Here is a 23,603-nt window from a genome sequence, read left to right as displayed (position 1 = left end):
CATCATAAACCTCCAGAAATCATTTCTGATGCCTTCCAAGGATCATGTTTTTCTCAGATGCAGGCTTCAGACAGTTCCCATGTTGACATCTCTTTTGGCCTCCAGACCTCTGTCTCTGATAACCTTTTTTCAGTCTCTTCTTCCACTGTCAGCTGCCACAGCCAGGGAATATCTCAGGGTCCTGAGATTTATGGCTTCCCCCATTCCCATGCTCCCTCTTGCCAGGCTCCATATGAGAAAACTTCAGTGGTACCTCAAATCGATGTGGCTCCAACATTGCCACCCCATAGAGTTCCCAGTTCCTTTTCTTCCTTGTCTCAAGCTCAAGCTTCAGTGATGGATTCATCAACTCTCTCTCAATCCGGGTCTTTCTTTTCAAGATAATTTCCCACTCAGGAGCTTTTTACAGATGCCTGAAACAGGGGGTGGGGTGCCTGTTGTGGCCTCCTAAAGGTCCATGTTCTCTGGCCTCCACATCTGAGGTCAAACCATATCGACATAAAGGAGACGAGGGATCTGTTTCTGGCTCTGCAAACTTTCATTCCCTCTTTCATCCCGGGCCTCTCAAAGTTTTCACAGACAATACTGCAGTGTTGTGGTATGTCAACAAGCAGGGAGGCATGACATCCTATCTCCTTTGCAGACTAGCTCTTCAGGTTTGGGATCTAGCTATCTAGTAACAAGTGACTGCAGGCAGTTTACTTTCCCTCAGAACACAATCTAGTGGCAGACACCTTGAGCAGGTCCAGCACACAAGCTTACAAATGAATGTTTCATAGAGATGTGTTCATGGACATTGCCTGTAGGTGGGGTATTCCTCATGTAGCTCTTGTTGTCTCACTTCTGAACTAACAGCTTCCTCTGTACTGTTTTAGAGTCCCAAGTTCTCTGACTTGGAAAGTGGACGCTCTGTCTTTTCCTTGGAAAGCAATGTTTCTGTATGCTTTCCCACTCCTTCCTCTGTTATCTCAGAATCTGCACAAGATCAGGTGGGACTTTCCCAATATCTCGCTGGTGACTCCCTTTTGTCTCAGACAGCATTGGCTCCCCCTTCTCTCTCACTTGGCCAGGGGCAATTACCACCAGTTACCTCACTGGGTGGATCTTCTCATGCAAGACAAGGGATCTCTTGTCTGTTCGCACCTGTCCACGCTTCAACTGACACTGTGAGTGATAGGGTTTTGATCCCTTTTAGGCACCTTTGTTCTGAGGAGGTGCTCCTGGTTCTGCAGGAGGCCAGGAAACCAACTACCAAAAAAATCCTGTATGTCCAAAAGGAAAAGATTTTCTGTCTGGTGCATCTCTCACAACTAGGATCCCCTGTTTGTGGGGGTCCCTCTGGTTCTCTCTCATTTGCATGATTTTCTCCATTCTGTGTTGCATAGTTTTAGTTAAAGCTCACCTGTCAGCAGTTTCTGTTTGTCTGCCCTTGAATCCTCCTCCAGCCTCCAGGTTTGAGGTGAAGCAATTTCTTAAAGGTGTCTTTCACATCAGGCCTCCCAGGAAGCCCATTGCACCTTCTTGGGACCTCAATTTTGAAGTTGAGAACTTGACCCAGGTTCCTTTTGTGCCTGCTTCTTCAGCTTCCTTGCACCATTATACTTGGATGATGGTTCTGGTTTTGGGTCTTACTTCAGTCAAGAGAGGGTCTGAACTTCAGGCTCTCGTGGTTATTCCTCCCTTTTTAGTTTTTCATAGAGACAAGGTGTCTCTTCATATTAATCCTTTTTTTATGGCCAAGGTGGTCAATTTCTTTCCTTCTTTGCAGTCTACCAGTGAGAAGATTCTTCATACCCCAGATTTGCATACACTGCACAGATATTATTTAGATACAACTAAAGTCTTTTGCAAATCTGAGCAGGTTTTTGTTTCTTTTCATCACAGGACTTGGGGCTTGGCTGTTTCTAAGCAAACCATCTGCTCCTGCTTTTCTAAGGACATTTCCTTTTGATATTCTTTTCATGGCAAATGTCTTTCCTTGTCTGTAAAGGCACATTCTACAATGGCAAGTTGCCTGCTCTGGTGCCTTTTTCAAGGGTTTAGATACCAATTCTATCACTGAGGCTGCAACTTGGTCCTCTGTTCATACTTTCACTAAACATTACAAGCTGGATGTTGTTTCCAGGGCCAGAGCAAGCTTTGCTAGGGTTATCCTGCATGGGTTTAGGGGGGGTTATTCTCTACCTTCCACCCCCCAGGTTTCCTCTTGAGCTCTTATACTCTCCCTTAGATGAAGAATGCTGCAACAGTGATATGGAAGGACACAGTACAGTTGTGCAATATCTTGCCCTAACACTAGATGCCCTTCTCTTCACTGTTGCAGTATTTGGCCCCTCCCTACTTCCCTCTCTGTACTGATTATAGCCCTATGTTCTGGTTGCCCTCCTGGCTGAGGGTCTTTTCTCCATTCTTCCTTTTTCTTTTTCTTTTTGGATGCATGTGTTCCTCTTTGTCCCTGAGATTATTATGTTCCACCTGGGGCTTTTCCACTTCTGAATATCTGCTGCTATACTTCACCTTTATGCCCTAAGTCATGCGTGGGGAGCATATTTATGACATACAGTGCCTATAAGAGCTGAAGGCTTTGTGTACTGACCAAATGTTGGGCTATCCTTGGCAGGAAATTCCTTAGGTGGAGAATACTGCAACAGTGAAGAGAAGGACATCTGCTGTTATGGTAAGATTTTGCACAACTGTACTTTATTTTGGCATTGCCTAAAAAGGCTTTAATGGGGTGCATAAAGCCTAGAGAGGCAGGTGCAGACCATCCTTGGCAAAGCAACATGGTCTGTTACCCAAGTCCTCCCATGCTGAAAGATATTTGATTGCCCTTGAGTGACACCATAAACTAAGCCAATTATTAAAATCAATCATTCTGTGCACATACTGTGGCATCATCATCCTTGCTGAAGGTAGAATTCTGCTCAATGCAAGGCTCATACCTGTCTTTGACACATATCTGTCTCTTCATATAGTCCACTGAGGTACATAGGTTCATAGGTTGGTACTAGGTTATCGACCGTAGGGCCTATACAAGCCTAGCCATGACAATTCCCTGGATATTTCTTCGCACAATATTTACTTCCCTGGACCCCTGTCTAGCAGGGTGACTGACATGATCCCCGAGGTGAATTTCCTATCTCCCATCCAATTGTCAAGGTCCCTTTTGAAAAGGGCCTAGGAGGCACTTTGCTTGACATATATGGGCAGTCTATTTCAGAGTCTGGGGAGTCTCTGGGTCAGGAACCTATCCCTCCAGCATGTTTTCTTCATTGTGATGACAAGGTTTAGATCCCTGGAGTGTATGGCTCTGAGGGATCGGGATTTCTTTAAGTGGAGCATGTCCAAAAGCTCAGGGTTTGACATGGCCTTATATGTTAAGCAGAGATCACCTCTTAGTAGACGATATGCCACAGAGTATAGCTGGAGTTTTCTTAGATGGTCAGCATAGGGCATCTGCTTTAGGTCTGTGATTCTTTTAGTGAGGTATTTCTGTGGTCTTTGAAGCTGTTGCAAATGTCTTGTGAGATACATACTAAATGGGGCGTTGTACTCTATAATGGGTCTAATGAGGGATGAGTACAGTGGGACAATGACCTCCTTTTTTCTGGATGAAAAGCCCTTAGTGATGAGGTGTGCCACATAGAAGGATTTCCTGACTGTTGTGGCGATGTGGTTATCGAAGGTGAGACCACTGTCCACCTGTGTCCCTAAGTCTCTCATCACACTTTCAGTGTTTAGTGTACTGCCAGCTATGTGGTAATTCATGGGTACATGTTTTTTTTTCCCAAAGGGGATAACTATACATTTCTTGGCATTAAGCTTGAGCCCATGGCTCTGGCACCAAGCATCTGTTTCTGTAATGCCCTTTTCTAGAATATCCACATAATTTGGGGATTCAATAATGGCTCCCAGTTTGCAGTCATCTGCAAACTTTGTTAGCCAGAGTCCCTTAGTGTTGACCTGTACTTCAGAAAAGTGGATGCTAAACAAGAGCGGTCCCAGGACTGAACCCAGAGGTACTCCATTTGTCACTTGTCTGGAGCTGGATTTGGAGTCAGCTACTTTTACAGTCTGGATTCTGTCAGTAAGCCAGTTGACAACCCATCAAGTGACATAGGGATTTATGCCCAACTTAATAAGTTTATCTATGATTCCAGAGTGGGGGATGGTGTCAAAGGCCTTGGTGAGGTCCAGATAGGCTGTGTGGACCTCCTTACCCTCGTCCACAGCTGTGGAGACTGATTTGAAGAAGTCAGTCAGGTTTAGGAGACAAGATGGGCTGTTCATGATCCCAAACTGGGTAGGGTCCAGTGTTTGAAGGTTGCCAGTGTCTTTGTTTATAAGTTCCATGCCCTTGCAGATCAGGCTCGTCAGACTGATGGAACAGTAGTTCCTGGGATCCAAGGTGGATCCTCTCTTTGTGGAGTGGGATAACTGTAGCTGTGCGCCACTCAGTGGGCATGAATCCTAAGCTGAGGCTATGATTAAACATGACACTTAGGTGAGGTGCCAGTTCATTTTGTAGTTCCAGTAGTACACAGCCCGGGATGTCATCTGGTCCCATGGATGCTGTATTCTTACCTTTGGAGAGTGCAGTTTCTACCTGTGTGGTTGTGATTACTGGAATTTGGCAATCTTTTGGTATTGAGATGGGCCCTTTGGGGGGGTGAAGTTAGCACTAAATCAATCTGCCAGGATATTGGCAATATCCTTGGGATCAGTATATTTAATGCCATTCTGTTGTAGCTCAGAGCAGATCTGAGCATTGCCATTTAGATTCTTGACATAACTATAGAATGCCTTGTGGTTGTCTTTGGAATCTTTAGCAATTTTATTTTCATAACTTGCTTTGGAGGATTTTATGAGGGATCTCAGCTTCTTACTGAAGCTGGTAAGGGAGTTTTTAGCATCCTGGGATTTTCCTCTTTTCAGCAACAGTTTCATCCTTCTGTTGTATAGTTTGTTTATGGCAGGGGACCACCAGATTGGCTTCCTTTTTTGGAGGAGAGCATCTTGGTTCTATTTGGGATGGCACGATTCATGCACGAGTGGATTCAGCAGTCAAACTTTCAGCTCCCATCTGCATGGGTGTCATGATGTTTGGCACTTCTGACTTGAGTAGCATGAAGTTGGCTTTGGAGAAGTTTTTTACAGAGGTTACCTGTGGGGGTGGGGTGGGATGTGGATGTCAAGGGTGATTAGCTTATGGTCAGACCTGACCAATGAGGGGGGTGACCACTGGTGTGGAGCATCTATCTTCCATGCTGGTAATGACCAGGTCTAGGATATTGGAGCCCCTGGTGGGACAAAGGATTAGTTGAGTCAGGGCATTGGAATTTATGAATTCCAAGAACCGTTGGGAAAAGGTGTTGGTACCAGAGTACATCTCAGGTCATTTACACCCACATGGACTATGATAGACTCATATTGGTACATGGGGTGCAGTGACTTGAGGGCGTGCATGATATTGTAGATCCTGGCTCCAGATAGGCAATCAACAGCTATCTTCTCCTTGTCTAACCTAGTGAGTGTGGCTTTTGTGTGTCATACAATGGAATTCCCAACGACAAGAGTTTTAGGTAATGTGCTTGTTTACCTTACGGACTTCATTCTTTGGGGGGAATTGCGTGTAGGCTTATGTGTGGTGGTTGGTGTTGCATTTGGTGTGTGCTTTAATGATTGCTGAGGAAAGGTGTTGCAGGTAGATGGCTTTGGAGATCTTTGAGATTTGGGAAGGTTTCTTTTAAGTGCCTCATTATAAGAAGATCTACGTATGTGTGAGGGGATGTATCGTGTGTGTTCTTCACAACCTTATTTGTGAGCAAGATTTTTGCCTCCAAGAAAGTTGTGTATTTACATCTCTCGCATACTGTATTAGTTTCTTTAAGGATTAACTGGTTTTCTGAGAACATGAGACAATTACTACATTGTCTCAAGATGCCCATATCTACCAAGCTGGCTACAGAAACATTTGGAAATGGCATATATGTGTGGTCTGTTCATGTATTAAGGACTATTATGGTTTAAGGGTTGGGTTTCAACAGGGGTCTCCTAGAATAGTGGGTGAGAAAAATTGGAAGTTAGATTACCACAAGGGGTAGAAGTGTGAGACAACGGCCTTTTAAAATCACAACAAGAGGAAAGTGGGGAAAATTTCATGCAGCAAGAAGCAGCTCTTGGTTTTCTGTTGTAGAGATAATCATAAGTTATATTTCTTTGTTTAGTGTTTAGCAGAAGTTCTCCACAAAAATCAAGCCTTAATGGCCACATTAAATTCCAGGGACAAGGTAACAATGGCAATCCAATCAGTAAGCAAATTATCAAGAAAAAACAACTCCAACAAGACCCCTACTCAGCAAAGCCAGCCTCACTCTCACTGAAATTATTTTAGATGCAAAGTCCTGCTTGCTACTTTTAACAAGGCAGATTAATATAAAGAAACAAAATATTTACTTACAAAAAAGTCATATAATTTACTTACAACAAGCCAGAGATTAACCAAGTGCAAAACAGTTCTTAATTTTCTGTTGTGGAAAAAAATCACAAGCTAGATTACTTTGTTTAGTGCTTAGCAGAAGTGTTCCACACAAATCAAGCCTTAAAATGGCTTAAAAGCCTTATATACAGCAGTGCCATAATATTTGCAGATGCCAGAGAAAGCACTTTAAAATAATGCATATTTGTACTTGTAAATTCCATCATCAGTGCAAAAATGTCATCTTTCTATAACAGAGGAGTTTTAAGGGCCACTATGAGTAGTATATTTCACAATGTGTGACAATCGAGAGCTTTGCCATGTAGCTCAGAAGTCATCTTCTATGTATTTTAGACCTTTGACACGAAACAGCAAATCATAAACTAAAAGAAAGGTTCTTTTTTGAGAAAAACTAAGTTTGGAGTCTGTAATAGTGATGGCTTTTTTATGATATCTGGTGTTTCTGTTTAGCATAGTCTCTCTCGAGTTGAACTTCATGCACTGATATAACTTCTGCTTATAATTCAGTTATAATGTTGACCGTCAAACCCGTGTATCTGTAAATCAGAGCATAATTTCACTGGGAGGTTATGCAGCCCAAACCCATAATTAGGGGTGTGGGGCAATGAAAGATGAAGCTGATCAAGGTACAAGCTGGTAGGAGTTGCAATATGCAGGTGCTGATGGCTGCAGGATTACAGTGTTGGCATTGCTTTCTGAAGTTGCAAGGATTTTATGGCTTCATATATGAATGCCAATACTGCCTTTGTGGTCATGGCTGAAGCTCTCTGTGTAGGTAATTTAATGGTAGTAAGCTACTTACTACATTAGTAGCAAGCAGCTTACTACAGCTTGAGTAGAACTGCCTTTCTGTTTAACAACTCATCATTGATTTGAAGGGGCACCAGACAACCTCTTTGCTTTTGATGCAACCAATTGTGTCAGGGTGATTATAGATAATGAGACCATCTTGTGTGACTTTACTGTTGATGCTCGCAGCTAATTTGCACACAGCCAAACTCTCTAGTATGTATTCTGTGTGAGACACTTTAATGCACAGACTGTGTCTGAAAATATACTTTCTACAGGTTTGGGTGGTAGGGTGCATGGCTCCCTGCAACAAACATTTTAAACTAATTGCAAATTACAGTGCGTCAATACAGTAAATCAAGTGAATAGCAGCAAACTGATGAAACTGAAGTAGCTGATGTTTGAGCTAATAAAGTAAATACAAGGTAACATAGGCTGATGGGTTTGAATATCCAGCTTGTGATACATGCTGATCTTGTAGAAATTTGATTGATATAACCCCACATCTGTATTTCTTATAGCTGAAAAAAGTCATCAAATGAATTCTTAACATTTTGGATGTTATCCCCTCAGACATTGTTTCCTTTTTGCTTCCTCAGGGCTTTCTGGTGTCTCTGGATCTTAATGATGCACCCTACTTAACATGCAAGGAAAGCTTATTCCAGAGGTTTGAGAGTCACTAAGTTATAAACCTGTCCCACCACCATGTTATATTTATCTGTTGGTGAAGATTCAGGTCCTTATTTCTAATATTGGTGGAGCCATTGGACTTGTAGAGATAAAGGATGTCCAAGATGACTGTGTCTTTAGTGGCACAGTATGTGAGACAGAGACCTCTACTTAGAAGATTGCAAAGCACTGAATAAAGGGATACAGCTTCCAGCCTCTCTTGATAGCTCATGGACTTTAGACCTTTAATCTTTTTGTTTAGGAGCCTTTGAAGTCTTTCTAATTGATATATTTAGTAAGATAGATCTTGAGAGGAGTATTCTACACTATAACTGATCTGATCAATGCTGAGTATAAAGGATTGATTACCTCTTTAGACCTTCTAGATACTTCTTTTTCAGTTAGTTATACTAAATGTGATTTCCTGACAACCATTATTACATGATAGCCAAAAGAAAGGGAATTATCAACCCAAGTTAGTTCTTGGGTCCCTCACTATATTGTCATTTTGTAGTGGTGTATTGTCTATATTGTATGATGAGGGGAGGGAGTTGTCTAACAAAAGTGAAAATGCTACAATTTTTAACACTTTGTTTGAGACCATTTTTAGTACAACATGAGTTTACCAGAAAGATTTCATGCTGAAAGGTTTGGGTGTTAGAGGATGACTTAACAGCAACCCCCAATTTGGAGTTGTCTGCAATCTTTGTTAGCCAGAGGTCTTAGTTTTTTGCATGGAAATCTGAGAAGTAAGGGCCAAAAAAGACGAGGTCCTGGCACTGAGCTCTGAGGGACAAAGCTGGTCATTTTCATACATTCTGAAAATGCTCCTGCACCTTGCACTGTGTGGGTTCTGCCTTTCAAACAGTCTACTGTCCAGTTTGCCATATATGGGTTGCTTTTAATGCATTTAGCTTTTGTATGATGTCATCCTGGGAAATGATGTCAAAATCCTCGGCCCAGTCAAGGCATGCTGTGGATAACACATAGCCACTGTATGCAGACTCTGTAACCCTTTTTGAAGAAGTTAATCTCACTCAGTAGATTGGATCTACCCGTCGCAAAGCCAGACTGCTGGGGTCAATTTAAATAAGAGTCTTAATACTGAAGTTAATGAAAAGAGATATAATATGTTCAATGGCTTTGCAAATGCTTGTGAGAATGGTAGATTCTTAATCCACCCTTATGAAAGATCATCACCACTGCAGTGTGCTACTATCAAAGACAGAACTATTTGCTAAACTTAGGTAAACAGTTAAAGGAGTGGATCTGTAAAGAGATGTTTAACACTCTTAATTAAGCAACAGGCATGCTGTTAGGTCCATTGGAGAAAGTATTTATTATTGGTTTTGGGTAGCACTTTTAGTAAATGATCTTTGCAGATAATTGGGTGAGTAAGGGATATGGTGCTGCAGTTGCAGGACTGGATACAAGTCTCATGGTGAAGCTGGCATTTGTTTGCAAAGATGAGGGCAACATGTTTTGGTACAGAATAGAATTCATCATTTTGAAAAGCAGTAGAGCAGTGTAAGGCATTGTTTCTTAATTTTCCAATAGTGCCAAATAAAGATTTATACTTTGGCTTCAGAACAACTTTACTGGCCTCTTTAGTGGACCTGATAGCAGTTTTCAGTTTTTTGTTTTTGTGATGCTTTTGACATTTTCCTTGGGAAGATGAGTTTTGGATCTGCTATATACTATAAGTTAAGGGGTTTATTTCTTTTGTTACAGAGTTTATATAGAGTAATGGATTACCAGGGTGGTCTGTTACTTTGTTTCCAAATTTTTCATGATACTTTGCTCTGGTAGGGACCACTAGTTTTATGCATTTTTCTAAATGGATGTAGAATTCCTTTGTGAAACTTGCTGCAGTACCAAGGTTAGGGAGTACTGCAGTCAACAGGAAGCTTAGATATTTCCCAAATGAGTAGGCTGAGGTTGGCACATTTCTAGTCTAAATGCAGTGGGGCTTGGTATAAGGGCTTTGATAGTTTAAAGGAGAAGGTCACATGTTTGTGGTCTGACTTTAGTGGGAAAGGAGATACCACAGGTGTAGTGCAGGAGGCAACCATATTTGTAAGAATCAGGTCAAGAATATTGTGTTTTCTAGTAGTTTCTTTGCCAACTGCTCAAGAGAGTTTTTGTTTATAAAATCTAGGGATTTTTGGATATAGCCTGTATTTGTGGTATAGGTGTACCAGTATATTGAATGATGGTTAGTCACCCAAAATAGTGGAGATTTTGCTGACAGGGAGACCAGTTAGAAAACTGAGGAATCTTAGATGGTTATCAGGTAAAACTTATTTGGAGGTTAACATAGAGAGACTTTATGAAAGTAAATACAGATGGCTGAATAATATGTTCATCTATCGAAGCAACAACAATCTTAAACAGTTGTTGTACAATGATATTAAATGCCCTGAACAGTCAAGTCAACGCACTGGGACTTATCCTTGTAGGTCTTTTAGTATGTGTAGGGTTTTGACTAAACAACAAATATATAAACACCCCACTTTAGCGTTTGAATTTATTCCCAGATTATATGCAGACTGCACTACCCACTTAATAGTGTACTTAGCAACATGTGATGTAAGCCCCTGCTTCTATGTGGGTAAAACCATCCAACCATTGAGGGACAGGGTATACAAACATATGTCAGATATGAGGAAGGGTGATATAAACAATGCCCTTGCCAAACATCAGTCTGAATGCCCTGGACATGATTTTTCTTTTAGGGTGTTACAACATGTTTTTAAAAACGTGAGAGGTGGTGACTGTAACAACTATTTGGAGCAGATGGAGCTAAAATGGATTCTTAGGATGCAAGCTTATAAGAATCCAGGGTTGAATAGTCAGGTTAATATCAAACCCACTTTGAGGGGGCGGAGGCTTAAGGCACATAGGAAGTTGCATTGATTGTATGAGGAAATTATGTCATTGTTTTTTTGTGCAATTTTCTCTTGTTTTTGATAGGTCAAGTGTTAGTTTAAAAATGTTCATGGTTTTTTAGCTCCTTATAGGATCTGAAGAAGCTGTATGTGAAAGCACTTGTCCTTTTTTATCTGACTTTTACATGGAATTTGCTGCTATTCGTATCATCATTTTTATTAAAGCCGTGTCTTCAGTTGTGGTTGTCCAGTTGGTATATGTTTTTTCTGGATGAACTACCGTGGCAGGGCTAGCCACTTGGTGGTGTAAACCTTGGCTCTAGATGATTGTCACTGTGGAAGTGACACCCCGACTCCATGTGCAAAAATGGGAAAAGGGTGTTGTGGATGGATGAATAAATATAAACAACAAAGACCACAAGAATATAATGTTCTACTGTTTTAAATAGTACTCACTTATCTTGTTCTTTCACAACTTATGATTTTTATTTTATTCTGAGTTTAATGTAGCAGGAGAGGCGTTGCTAGGAGCAGGCTGTGTATTTTGTCAATAAATATAGTTGTTATGCTAAGTGTAGAAAAGGAACTGGAAAATACAATCTGCATAACGTAGTCTCTTACCATGCCATTGTGCTGGGCATATAATCCATAGAGAATATCAAGGGCCTGCCATCTTCTTCTGCTTGAGCTAGTTTGCACTCCTAACACTGTACAACTGGGAATTCCAGTATATATATATATATATATATATATATATATATATATATATATATAAGCATAAATGAAACGTAACCACACAATTGGTCTTCCATTTTATTCTGGGTGTTTGTCAAATTATTATGTTAATATCCAGTTGTACTTTTTAGCTTTAGACGCTGGAACAGCTTTTTTACATGGAGTGAATTAAACATTAACATAAGTCATCTTCAAAGTCTGCAAGACTTAATTAATTTATTTATATTTGTTAACTAGGTAGGTGACCTGGTCCAGGGAACATTTTCACTCATGATCTTGGCCCAGGGCTTAGGTAAAAATCTTATACAAAAACAGTATATAGTCCTTATAGTATATAGAAATGAAAACATAAACACTGGTATGGCAGACAATAAAATAATAGACAGAGAATAATAATAATAATAATAATAATAATAATAATAATAATTAGCAGAGCACTTCCCTGTAACCTTTAAAACCTAACTGGTGGGAGATTACAAATTTTCGCTAGGGGTATAATTAGAAAGCCTACTTAATGGGTGACATTTAGTCTTCCAACAGTAATGGGTGATATGGCTGAGCTTCACGATAGTCTCCTTGTGTTTAAGCTTAGTGCAAACCTCTGAACCTAAGAACTTATGAACAAATACTATATACTTGCGTGTAGATAAATGAAATATTAACATTTCCAGAGAAGAGAAAATCTACAACACAAGCAATTCATTCATGTAGTTCTAATCAGTTATTTGACTGATAAAATAAATTGTTACATTGAGTTTACTCAGTTAGGCATTTTTTGCTAGATGTTTTAAAACATAATACGATCTCTAGATTTATTAATTCAAGTACCAAATTTAGGTATATCTGTTAGGTAACGACACAATTATTCTGTTAGATTGTAAACAAATAATCTCAAATGGATTAACCCTAGTCATCAAAGCAGCACTGATTTCTATAATGTTTTTTTTTTTTTTGAAAAGTGAAGTGTTTTTTGAACTTAAAGACTGTAATCACAGAAAATATTTTTTCTCACTTGTTTATCATTAATTTTCCATACAAAGCTTCTCTGAGTATTTTCTAACTTCTTTACAGCACGATCACAAAACAATATCAATATCGAAATAACTCCAAGAAACAATATTGAATCTGAAAATAAATCCAGATGATGAATTTGCAAAATAAGCACTTTTGTTTCTCCTTTACTGAAACAGAACTTCATCTGATGAAGTTCCGTTTCTCTAGAGGAGAAACAAATGTGCTTATTTTGCAAATTTATTCTGGACTTATTTCCAGATTCAGTATTGTTTATTGGAGTAACCTCTTTACAGGGGACTTTGACAGGTGTCCAAATATTATATTATTTTTCCAGTATTGGCCTTAAATAATGGAATTAGTACAAGAGGAATCTTTTGAGCTAATAGATTTCAATTGAAAACCAAACTGATTTTATTTCCATATAATTTACATCATGTAAAATATTGTGTCTAGCTGCCAAATGTTGTCTTTGCTCTGATTGTCTAACTGTAGTTTTTTAATACTGCATAATATTGTTTTGTTTGATTCTGCTTCAGGTACCTTGCTGGGTATCTTTAGATGGGCTTTTATGTATGGAGTATTACCTCTGGAGAGTACCGAGGAGTTACTCTGGATTGAACTGAAGCAGTGAATCAGTGAGGAAGTGCTGGTTGGATCTTGAAATTTATTGATGATGAATGCCATTTTTTTTAAATATTTTTTTTATTTTTCATTTGAAATACTTTACAAAAAATTCCAAAACATATAAAGTACACGTTTATTATTTTTTACAAACCTCTAATAAGTCTAAACTTGATAACCCATATAGGACGCTTTCTCTCCGTCCACCTCACCATTCTTTTTCACACATTCATAACCACCCCAGTTTATAACCACTCATAGTGATAAAAAGCATATCTGCCATCAAGATAATGCCCTTTATCCCAGTACAAACTATACTAGCCCTTCTTTCATAATTTGTTGTTCCTCAGTCCATCCCCCTACATCATTATCAGTTCCTTATTTGTTCTAACCTTTCAGCCTCTCTCTAGCCCATCCCTCCACACCTTTTCATTCTTTACGTAGCCATCTGCTTCATATATTTTCAGTATAATCCCTTAACTTCAGTTGTTTCCAGACCCTGTGAATTATCTTCCCCCACCCACTTGCACACAAAGTTTCAATCTCCCTTCCAAATTCCACTTGCAATCAACCTTTCTCAAAAAACATTCTGACCCACATTTCCACCACAAATGCAGCTGATCCAGACCTACTTCACCACATCTTTAAGTTTGTTCCTTTGCTTTATCTTTTCTTTTTGACCTTCACTGGGTCCTTTACCACCTATGAACCAGTTTCCAATATACACCTCCAAATCTGCCAACACACTTCAAAGCCAAAGCCTTTTACCTTGCTTCATCCCACATTTCCTTTTGCCCCATATCACATCCTCTCACATCCAATGCTTCTGTTGAAGTGCTACTGTCTTCACCACCTCTCGCTGACCCAGTAGCTCATACATACCTTTACCATCTTCTGCTTTCCAAGCATCTTTTCTTCCCTTCTTTTTCTCCTCCTCCTACTTCTGTTACTCCCTCCCCACTCTACCAGTTCGGCATCACTCCTTAACTTTAGCTAAAATCCTCTTGTAAATTAACCAGTATCTCCTTCCAACCCTTCTACAACCCATCCTGCCAACTTCCTGTCCATGTGATCTATATTTTATTTATCTGAATTTGTTAACCAGGGCAGAGCACTGATCACATTTGACCAATTTCATTCTCACCTCTCAGTCTTCTTAAAAATTTCAGTATTCATCTGTTTTCTTCCCTCCTCCCAATAAGCCCATTTCAGTCCCCATTTTTCCTGACCAACTCCTCTACTGTGCCCTACTGATCGTCATCAGATGCTGCCTAATGTTTGGCATTCCCCATCTCCACACCTACTGTCTGCACTCATCTTCTCTTTCTTTATTCTCCCTCTATATACACACCTACTGATTCTGTCCTACACTGTTACTATGTGTTTCGATGGCTATGTGCCTCCCTAAATATAGCATGCGTGATAGAACCATGCTGCTCATTAGATCCACTCTCCTCTTCAGTTTCTGACGGTAACCTGCACATTTATCTAACATCCTCTCAACCCTCTGTCTGACAGCTTCCCAAGTATTCCTTATAGGGATTCTTTCCATCAAGTAAACCTTAAACCTAGATTCTTTTCCCCTCCTTCTGTCCATGGTAGCTGTATGTACTCTGTCATTTTCCTACTATCCTAAGCACTGCTGACTTCACTGGCTAAAGTCACAGCTCTGAATCTTTCCCAAAGTCCTCAAACAGTTATTACACCTCTGACAGTCACCTACCAGCAACTTTCAACCACGTGATGCAATCATCACCAACCAAGTATACCTAACTCTTCACTTGCCTACCCTCTGCACCCTTTAATGTCTGTTTCAAATATTGTGTAAATATTCAGTTATCATCAAAAACACTGTTAACAGTTTGGGCAGCCTTCCTTATGCCTTGCTCCATCGCCAATACAAACTTGCCAGCCAGGCATCCATTAACTAATACTTTAGTCCATGACCTCTTCTATGGCACTTTAACCCCACCAATCTACTTCCCTCTTTGTATCACTTATTCTAGCATGCTATATGTGCATATTCAACATGCACAATCATACCCCTTTTTGATATCCATATATACTATTTCTAACCTTTCTGCATCCTCTTTTTGTGCTGCCCACCCTAGGGCCAGTCTTATTAGAGCCCTAGCAAAAATCTTAACATCATCAATACAGAACTGTATTGTTTTCTTAGGGCTATTCTTTAACCTCTTCCATTTTATACAGCGTTACAATTAAGATGAATCAACTTCAGTTTGGCATGGCTTGGTGTTATAGCTAAACTAATCTCATAACAGCAAGAATGACTCAGCACTGCATTTTTGCACCTTGCCTACAATAATTGTACCATTTTGACCTCTAGTTGGTAGTTACCACATTCTCATCCATATGATTCGTCATATTTCAGCAGTTCTTAGGTTTTAATTTGCATTTTGATATACATTTGACATAACTTTGAAAGTTGTTTCACTTGTTTGTATTGGATATTGATCTGCTTCTAACACCTAAGTATATGCATCACAATTTGATGTTGCATATTTGCAGGTATTCCTTTAATGGAATTAAGAGAAAAGGAAAGGATGCATGGCCGTAAAAATGTTGTAAAGAAGATTTTATGAAATTAGTCATCTATTGACATGCTTTTTTCATTGGCAATCATTATACAACATTTCTAACTTAGGGTTGCCATTTGTCCGTTTTTTTCTGGATTGTCCAGAAATAAAGGGCTTTGTCTGTGCTCAGCTGCAAGCTGAGATAAGCAATCAGCACAGATTCAGTAGCACACCAGAGGCTGAAGCTGAAATCCCACACCTCATTAGATGAGATTGAGTTGTCCATGAAAATAGCAATTCAATGTGCTCTGACCACCATTTTATGGAAAGATCAACAGTGACAAAAAACAAACACGACAATTATCTTTAGTGTTGATTAGGTGGGAAGGTTGTGTCTGTGCTGTGCGCAGGAAGTCTGTGTGTGGTGTGTATGTACCTGTCCAGTACGCTCGCTCCACACTTCAAATTTCATTATAATACCAGTGGCAGCAGCAGCGAGACCTCTCCACTCCAATAAGAAAACATTTTTGTTAAATGTTTATCTCAAGTATGTACGCAGCACTCCAAGTACTTGATGGACATGTTTCATTCTGCTTTCTTTAGTCTGCCTGACCCAGTAACTGTTTTTTTCTAATTTTTAAACTAAAACTGTAGACTGGAGATCGAGATGAGATCATACAGTTCAGCACATCTAATGTACCTTATGATTACTTCCATTAAAAAAATACTGTGCATGAACGTTCATACACGCTATTTTTTAACTGCAGATAATCATAAGGCATATTAGATGTGCTGAACTGAATTAGGTCATCTGGAGTCTATGCTTTTAAGTTTAAAAAATCAGGAAAAAACAAGTTACTGGATCAGGGTAAAAAAGCTGAATGAAACACCCTGATACAGTAAGTTTTTTTCCTAATTTTTTTATTAAAAAATGTAAACCCGAGATGAGTGCTGCTGGTTGAACCAGCTACGCTTTTAGTCATCTGAGAAGATCATGGAACAAACATCCCTGGATCTAAGGAGAATTTAGAACCTGAGAGCTAAATAACAAGGGCTTCTGCTGTTCCTGTAGGTTCCATCAGATAGGGCAATTTGAAGAGGGGTGATTCCAGTGTATGAACAGATACCCACTAAATCTAATGTTCTGTTAAGTTCATAACTTATGCCTTTAACCTGGTCCTCTACAAATACTGGAACCGATGGATAATCACTAGCATGTAATAAGACAATAGACCTTTGAAAACAGAGGCCCAGGTGAAGGAGGCCTGAGCTCTAGATAAAATAACTAAATGTAATGTTTTTGAAAAAGTATGTAAAGTAGAGCAAGTGGTAACAGCCAAATCTCTTCCAAAGGCAAATTCCTGAGAACAGCCGTGGTGTGTTTTTAGTCTGTAAGACAGGGATTTGTTGCTGCATGAACAGCAAAAGGTAATTAAGGTTGTCCTCTTTTTCCCACATTGTCTAGAAATCAAATGTTTTGTCCAGTTGTCTAGCTTTTCTTTTAGGAATCCTTGAATTTATTGCCATCCGTTGTGCTCTCACCATTGCTTGAAAATGACTAGTTGAGCTTTGCTTGACAGCTGAAGCTGAGAACCAATCAGGAGCATGGAGACTAAGAATGACAATCCCGCATGTGAGATCTCAGTTAATACAGTGAGCACAATTTAGTCTTGCACCATTTATGGTGCGATTGCAAACAAAATAATTATACTGCATGTTTTTTGTGTAATTTAGGTGGGAAGAATGTTTGTAGCATTTTTAGGTTTGTCAGACTCACAGATGAATACGTTGGTGTTGGTTCATTTGCCTGTTGACTGCATTTAGTAAGCACAGTGGTACTAGTTTTGTTCCTAATGACAACTTGAAGCAACAATTCATTTATCTTCCTAAAACGTTAGTTATTTAATTTTGCATTCACAGGGCAGGCCACAGGGGCAGGTGGTAATTAACTTGGAAAATTCAAATCAAAGTAGTACTTTGTCATTTTTCTTGTTGTTGAGTGTTAGTACAGTGTTACTGTATTGTTATCAGAACCTAATCTCCCCATCATCAGTTATCTCCAAAGCAATAAAAATGTTATTGCAAAATACAGTCTGCTATTAGTTTCTTCTCTTTAGCTGCAGTGATTCAAAGCACAGGGAGTTAGTTATTAGTCTAGTCTCATCTAGTCCTTTACATTTATGATGTTATGGTATCTTGCTGTTGGCAAATTAGGATGCACAGGACAGGTGTGGTGTAGCCACATGCTTCAGTCTTTCAATTGTATTGTCCATGTTTTCTACTTGTAACCAAATGCTTTTCTGTTAAATGAGCAGAAATACATTTGGAATCATTCTTCCCCCCACATAGTTGTTGTTGTTTCTTTCTGCTTTTCCTGGTTAGGGGTCGCCACAGCAGAACTCTGGTCCACTAATGATTGGCAGTTGATTTTTACGTGCTGAGTTGCCAGCCCTAATGCACAACCTTCAATGAAGGTACGCCCATTCACGCATGTCTCCACACAGAAGACGCTCTAGCTGAGAGTCGAACCAGTCAGCGTCTTACTGTGAGGTGACAACGCTACTGCAGCACCAAGTGCTGGCCTAAAAATGGACAATTTTCCACTTGTTCTAAATTTTAAAAGCAAGTTGATGGCTTTTTAATATGTTGTGGAAGTGCAGTTGTTTTAGCTGTAGAATCTGAAAAGTTAAAACAAATATATGTAAAAACACAGACAGTATAGATCAGAAGTGGCTACATTTGTGTACTACTTTCTGTCTACCAAGTAGATGAGTGGTAGTTAGGTCAACTTCAATGAGTTTCTGTTCTCATACTCATAAAACTATACCTTATACCACCCCCTTTGGCAGATACTACTCCATCACAGGACTTTTCTTTTTAATCTTGTAGGGTTAGATCTGAATTTGTTGATTAGTTGAATAAATGTTCTAAAATGCATATCATTTATGAGTGTTTTGGTGATCTTGGTACTAAAAGTAAGCAGGACGCACACCACTGAGGCAGTGTCACCAGAATATTTAATTTCGTCTTTCCTTGTAAATAGAATAGAAATGTGTTCCACATTAGACTGTTTATAGTAGTGGTGATGCAGCCATCCTTCCTGGAGGAGTGTAGTAAAGCCTTTCATTACAGGTTGTTCTAGTTCCTTTTCATTTATGTACAAAGTGCCTCCCCTCTCTTAACCTCATTTGGAAATCTGTTTGGTTGTCCCTTCTGTAAACTCTTCTTATGTTGACTGTCCTTTTGGGTCCTCTAAGATAGATTTTGTATCTTCCTGTTCATGATGGCTTCACTTTGTGCTCTGCCCTTACATTTCTTTGGCTTAAGAGCATATCTGTATTTTTAAGGAGAGGAAATATTTAAATATTTTAATTTATGAAATTTTGCAGCCACATTTAAAATACATAGAGGTACCCATGTGCTTTTTAAGGGTAATCACTAACATTAAGAGGGCGGGTGTGGAGCAGAACTTTCTGAGAAATGTGGTAGTAGTGCCAGTTTAAGTGGTGAACTAGCTGTATTACTGAAACTGCACTTGAACTGAAATGGTAAACCTTGCTATAACAGCCTCAGCTGTTCCTGGTTTTGAATTTTAGCTCTGTCCCTCGTATTCCCCCATAAAACTGATGATGTTTGGTGAAAATGCGATAAATCTTAATAAATGACAATAATTAGAGTTGTAGATTTCTTTAACTTCAGAAAACGTCAGCATATTAATTCACATTTTCTTATTCTGTAAATGTCTCTAGTTAATAGTTCCAATATTTTAAGTATCCCTGATTGTGCTTGATTGTTTTTGGATTTGTCCCTGATTGGTTGTGACCTATGCTTGCGATAAAAACACAGCCATCACACCTCATTAACAATATCTCTACTACTATTTTTAATTTGTTCAACTATTTTGATTTATTACAACTGTACTATAACTGACTACTATAATTTAGTTGGGGGTATGCATGCCTTGTAGTTTATTACCACTGATATATTCTTTTTATATAAGCATTTTAGTGAGGACTGGTATAAGCTGTACTTCAGTTGTCAATGAACTGCAGTGAACAAAAGAAATGTAGTTATTTCTCTAGTTTGTGCTTAGAAACTACATTTAGAAACAGTGCATTGTTGTCCTGCATATTTCTACACTATAGATGTAACCTTAGTTTGCTATTGGTTACATTGTAGTTACATTCAGAACTAGCAGTATGTTTTGGTACCACATAAAGTGAAACATTTTACAAATAAACCATTAGTATAAACTTTTAATGCATTTAGTTCTGGACAGTCAAAAATTCAACACAGACATTCTATTATATTGCTAATTCTGTGGCAAATGTGAAAAGAAAGCAGCAGTGCTGGATACAGGTTAGTTTATGTGTTTTGGACTGGGGTCTAAGCTAGATTAGTGCATATCTTATCCCATACAAATCTGGATGGCTATGAATGACAGCCAAATGGCACTGTCTGAGGAAAGGGACACCGAGGGTTAGGGCTGATGGTAGATGGATGGGATTGGGAAGAAGTATGGCTAAGAGAGGGACACATGGCAGAGCACAGGACAGGTCAGGGAGGGAATGGGTGGTTTGGACTCTGGCGGAGAAAGGACATGTAAGACAGATGATACTTTACATACTTTCCTTGATTCATTGTACATTTCCTGGTGCATACAATAACTTCATATGGATGGAAGTCAAGATTGTTGATTCTGGGCATGGTTTGATAAATGGGGCAAGGTTCCCCACAAGAAGGGGCATGGTCAACCCACACAGGGGGCGGGGCTTGGTTACCAGGAAATGGCACAATGGAAAGCTGGCAACCCTATTGTAACTACTTTAAACTTGTTTCTATACAAGTTAAATTTTGACTATTATTTTAGATGGAACAGTAAAACAACAAATGGATTTACATTAGATTCTGCTGAAAGTTGCCTGAAACAACAGTTTTACAAAGTGCTAGCATACCAATATATGGATTTATTTTTTCATTATGGTGATTGAAGAAGTTTTGCTGCTGTTAGCTTTAGAGGTCCTGAAGTTCTTCAGGTTATTAATACCCTTACGATATTATTATTATTGTTTTTTACTTTTATTCTTGTTTTTCACTTTTATACTTTCTTTTTGAGTTTAAGGGTTAAATGATATATTGCATAACACATCCTATAATTCTATCTTCTTGTGCTTCCATTGTTGTCAGTTTATTACTCATAAGTATGACATTAATTCTATTTGAATAATTTTATCATTAACAAGTTTTAATTAATTTTATTAGCACTTTCCATTTCTGTCTGCAAATCTGCAGATCTGCAAAGGCAAAATTTTTATTTTCCTGGGTTTACTTTAATATGTATTTACCTGATTATTGCTATAGCTTGCTTAGATTTTAATTGTTTCTTTTAACATAATAGGGACACTATATTAATATTGTCAAGAGTGTATTACAGTTAGCTGCATTTCTGTTATATTTCAAGTTAAAGGGAAAAAAAGTTAACTGTAAACATTCTTGATTTTGGAAGCTTATTAGGATAGCATTACTTTTACTCATAATTTAGCTTGTTTTGTATCTGATATGTAATCTGTATGTATTTTTTAATATTAGGGTGGTTGCTGTGTAATGTCTGTTGGCCTTTCAGTCTAGATTTTACTGACAAAAACAATAAATAATTCAAAATATGTGTTTTGCTGCCATATAGTTTTAATGCCATAAGGAGTTTCACTTATTCTTTCTGATGGTCTCAGTTTTGGAAGTGTTGGTAGCCAATGTCTTTATTAGGGATCTTATGGTCCCTGTGATCACTTGCCTAGTATGTTCCTATGTTCCTATAAGGCCATTCTGTAACAGTGTATAACAGACTGCTATTAGTATAATAAATTTCATTCACATTTAACATTACTTTACATAGGGAATATTTATCAGCAAGAACATACAACCAGGACATTTTGAAGCTCTTTTAGGACCCTCAACTTTTCTAGAACTGCATTTAAGTACTTTCAGAGATCCATAATGGTTTTCTACCGATGTGCTAAATAAATATGAGGACATTTTAGATGGGCCGATTTAATAAACACAGAGTAAGTAGTCGAACAACAGAATGAAATTCTGCTGATAAGTCTTAGGTTCATAGGTTCAAGTGATAATAAGGGACTGTGCACACCAATTAACAATATGATGACATTGCACCAGTTTCTGATATCACTATCATGAATGCAAAAAAGCTTCTTGGAATTATAAATATTCAGCTTAATGAAAAAATATATATACATCTCAAGAAGGATCCAGCCAAGCTAGAGTCTTCACTGTGTAATACCTTAAACCTCATGTTGTGGAGGCCCATGGAATATATACAAATGACACCTTAAGGACATACCAATGTTTATGTTACATGGCTACTGAATGCCCATGATGTTTTATTTCTTTATGGGTACATAGAAGGCCAGTAATTAAGCCATACCTCACTAGCTATACATATGCCATGTTTTGGGCCTTTTCCTGACCTTGTTAGCTCAGCATAAGTAGATTGTTTTTCTATATTTTAGAAACACAGACTTAAAATTAATCCTGATGCCCATAAACATTATGGTGCCAACAACATACCGAAATAACATCTAGGCAAAGGATAAAAAGGTTACTCAGGCAAATATTTCAGTAACAACTGCAAAAAAGGCCCAGCCAAGCTAAAGACTGAAACCTACAGCTAATGGGGTTTGGCTTTATTGGCCTGCATGTACCCATAAAGACTTAAAAAAGTAAAAAGTCATGGGTATTTAGAAGCCATACAGCTGAAACACTGGTATGTCTTTAAAAGGTCATTTGCAGATATTCCATGGGCCTCCACTTTAGTTTGTACATTTGTTTTACTTCAGTGGTGTTTCATTTCATGATCCCTGCATTTTTCATTTACTCCACTACAGGAGGTCTGTGTGACCCATATAATAAGCTATATTTTCAGGCTGATGGCTTGCATTAGACATCAAAGCTGTAATATGACTCTCTTCTTATGTGTGTGTGTGTGTGTGTGTGTGTGTGTGTGTGTGTGTGTGTGTGTGTGTGTGTGTGTGTGTGTGTGTGTGTATTGTGATGCCCCTCTTCTGGGCCAATAATCAAGGAGTCTTAATCCTATTTCCAGATGCAGCTCTCTGTACCAATCATAGTTTCCCTTAAGACCACACATGAAACACACTCAGTCAGGGGGCTGGGTTTCCCTCTTTCTCTCTATCTCCGGGCCCCAGTAAGACTCCCCAGTGGCATGGCTGTAGAGCTGAGTCCTCAGCAGAGTGTTCCAAGCCAAGTCCACCACCACCCTGTCTGTGAAACCAGTGCTCTGTGTCCCTGCTCCAAGTAGCTGACACATACACTCTTTCAGATTTGATTTTCACACACACACACACACACACACACACACACACACACACACACACACACACACACATACACACACACACACCTAGGAAAGGCTGGCACAGATTTACTAGCTCTGCTACCTTTGCCTAGACTATAAGGTAGCTATACTGCCACCAGCCAGCTACTCTAAGGCTCTTACAAGGGTACCATATTATACTCTGTAAAATGAATACTAATACAAATGGTAGTGTTTGACCAATGCAGCAAGGCTTTCAGGAGTGGTCACAGTGTCACCAAATAAATATAAATGCTCTCAAAGGTTAAAATATTCTCTAAAAGACCAGCCACAATAAAAAGTTTAAATATATTTAATAATAAATAATAGAAGAACATGAACATACTAAATATATTTACAATAAACACCAGAGTTTCAATCACAGGAAATATTAAAAATAACACAGTTAGATTCACACGGATACAGTAAAACAGTATTTAACTAATCTCACTATATTTTTCTGA

Source organism: Protopterus annectens, chromosome 8.part1 (genome assembly GCF_019279795.1).
Source record: "Protopterus annectens isolate FY-2018-M chromosome 8.part1, PAN1.0, whole genome shotgun sequence".
NCBI lineage: Eukaryota > Metazoa > Chordata > Ceratodontiformes > Protopteridae > Protopterus > Protopterus annectens.
The sequence above is the reverse complement of the archived record's forward strand: the minus strand, read 5'-3'. Positions refer to the sequence as shown.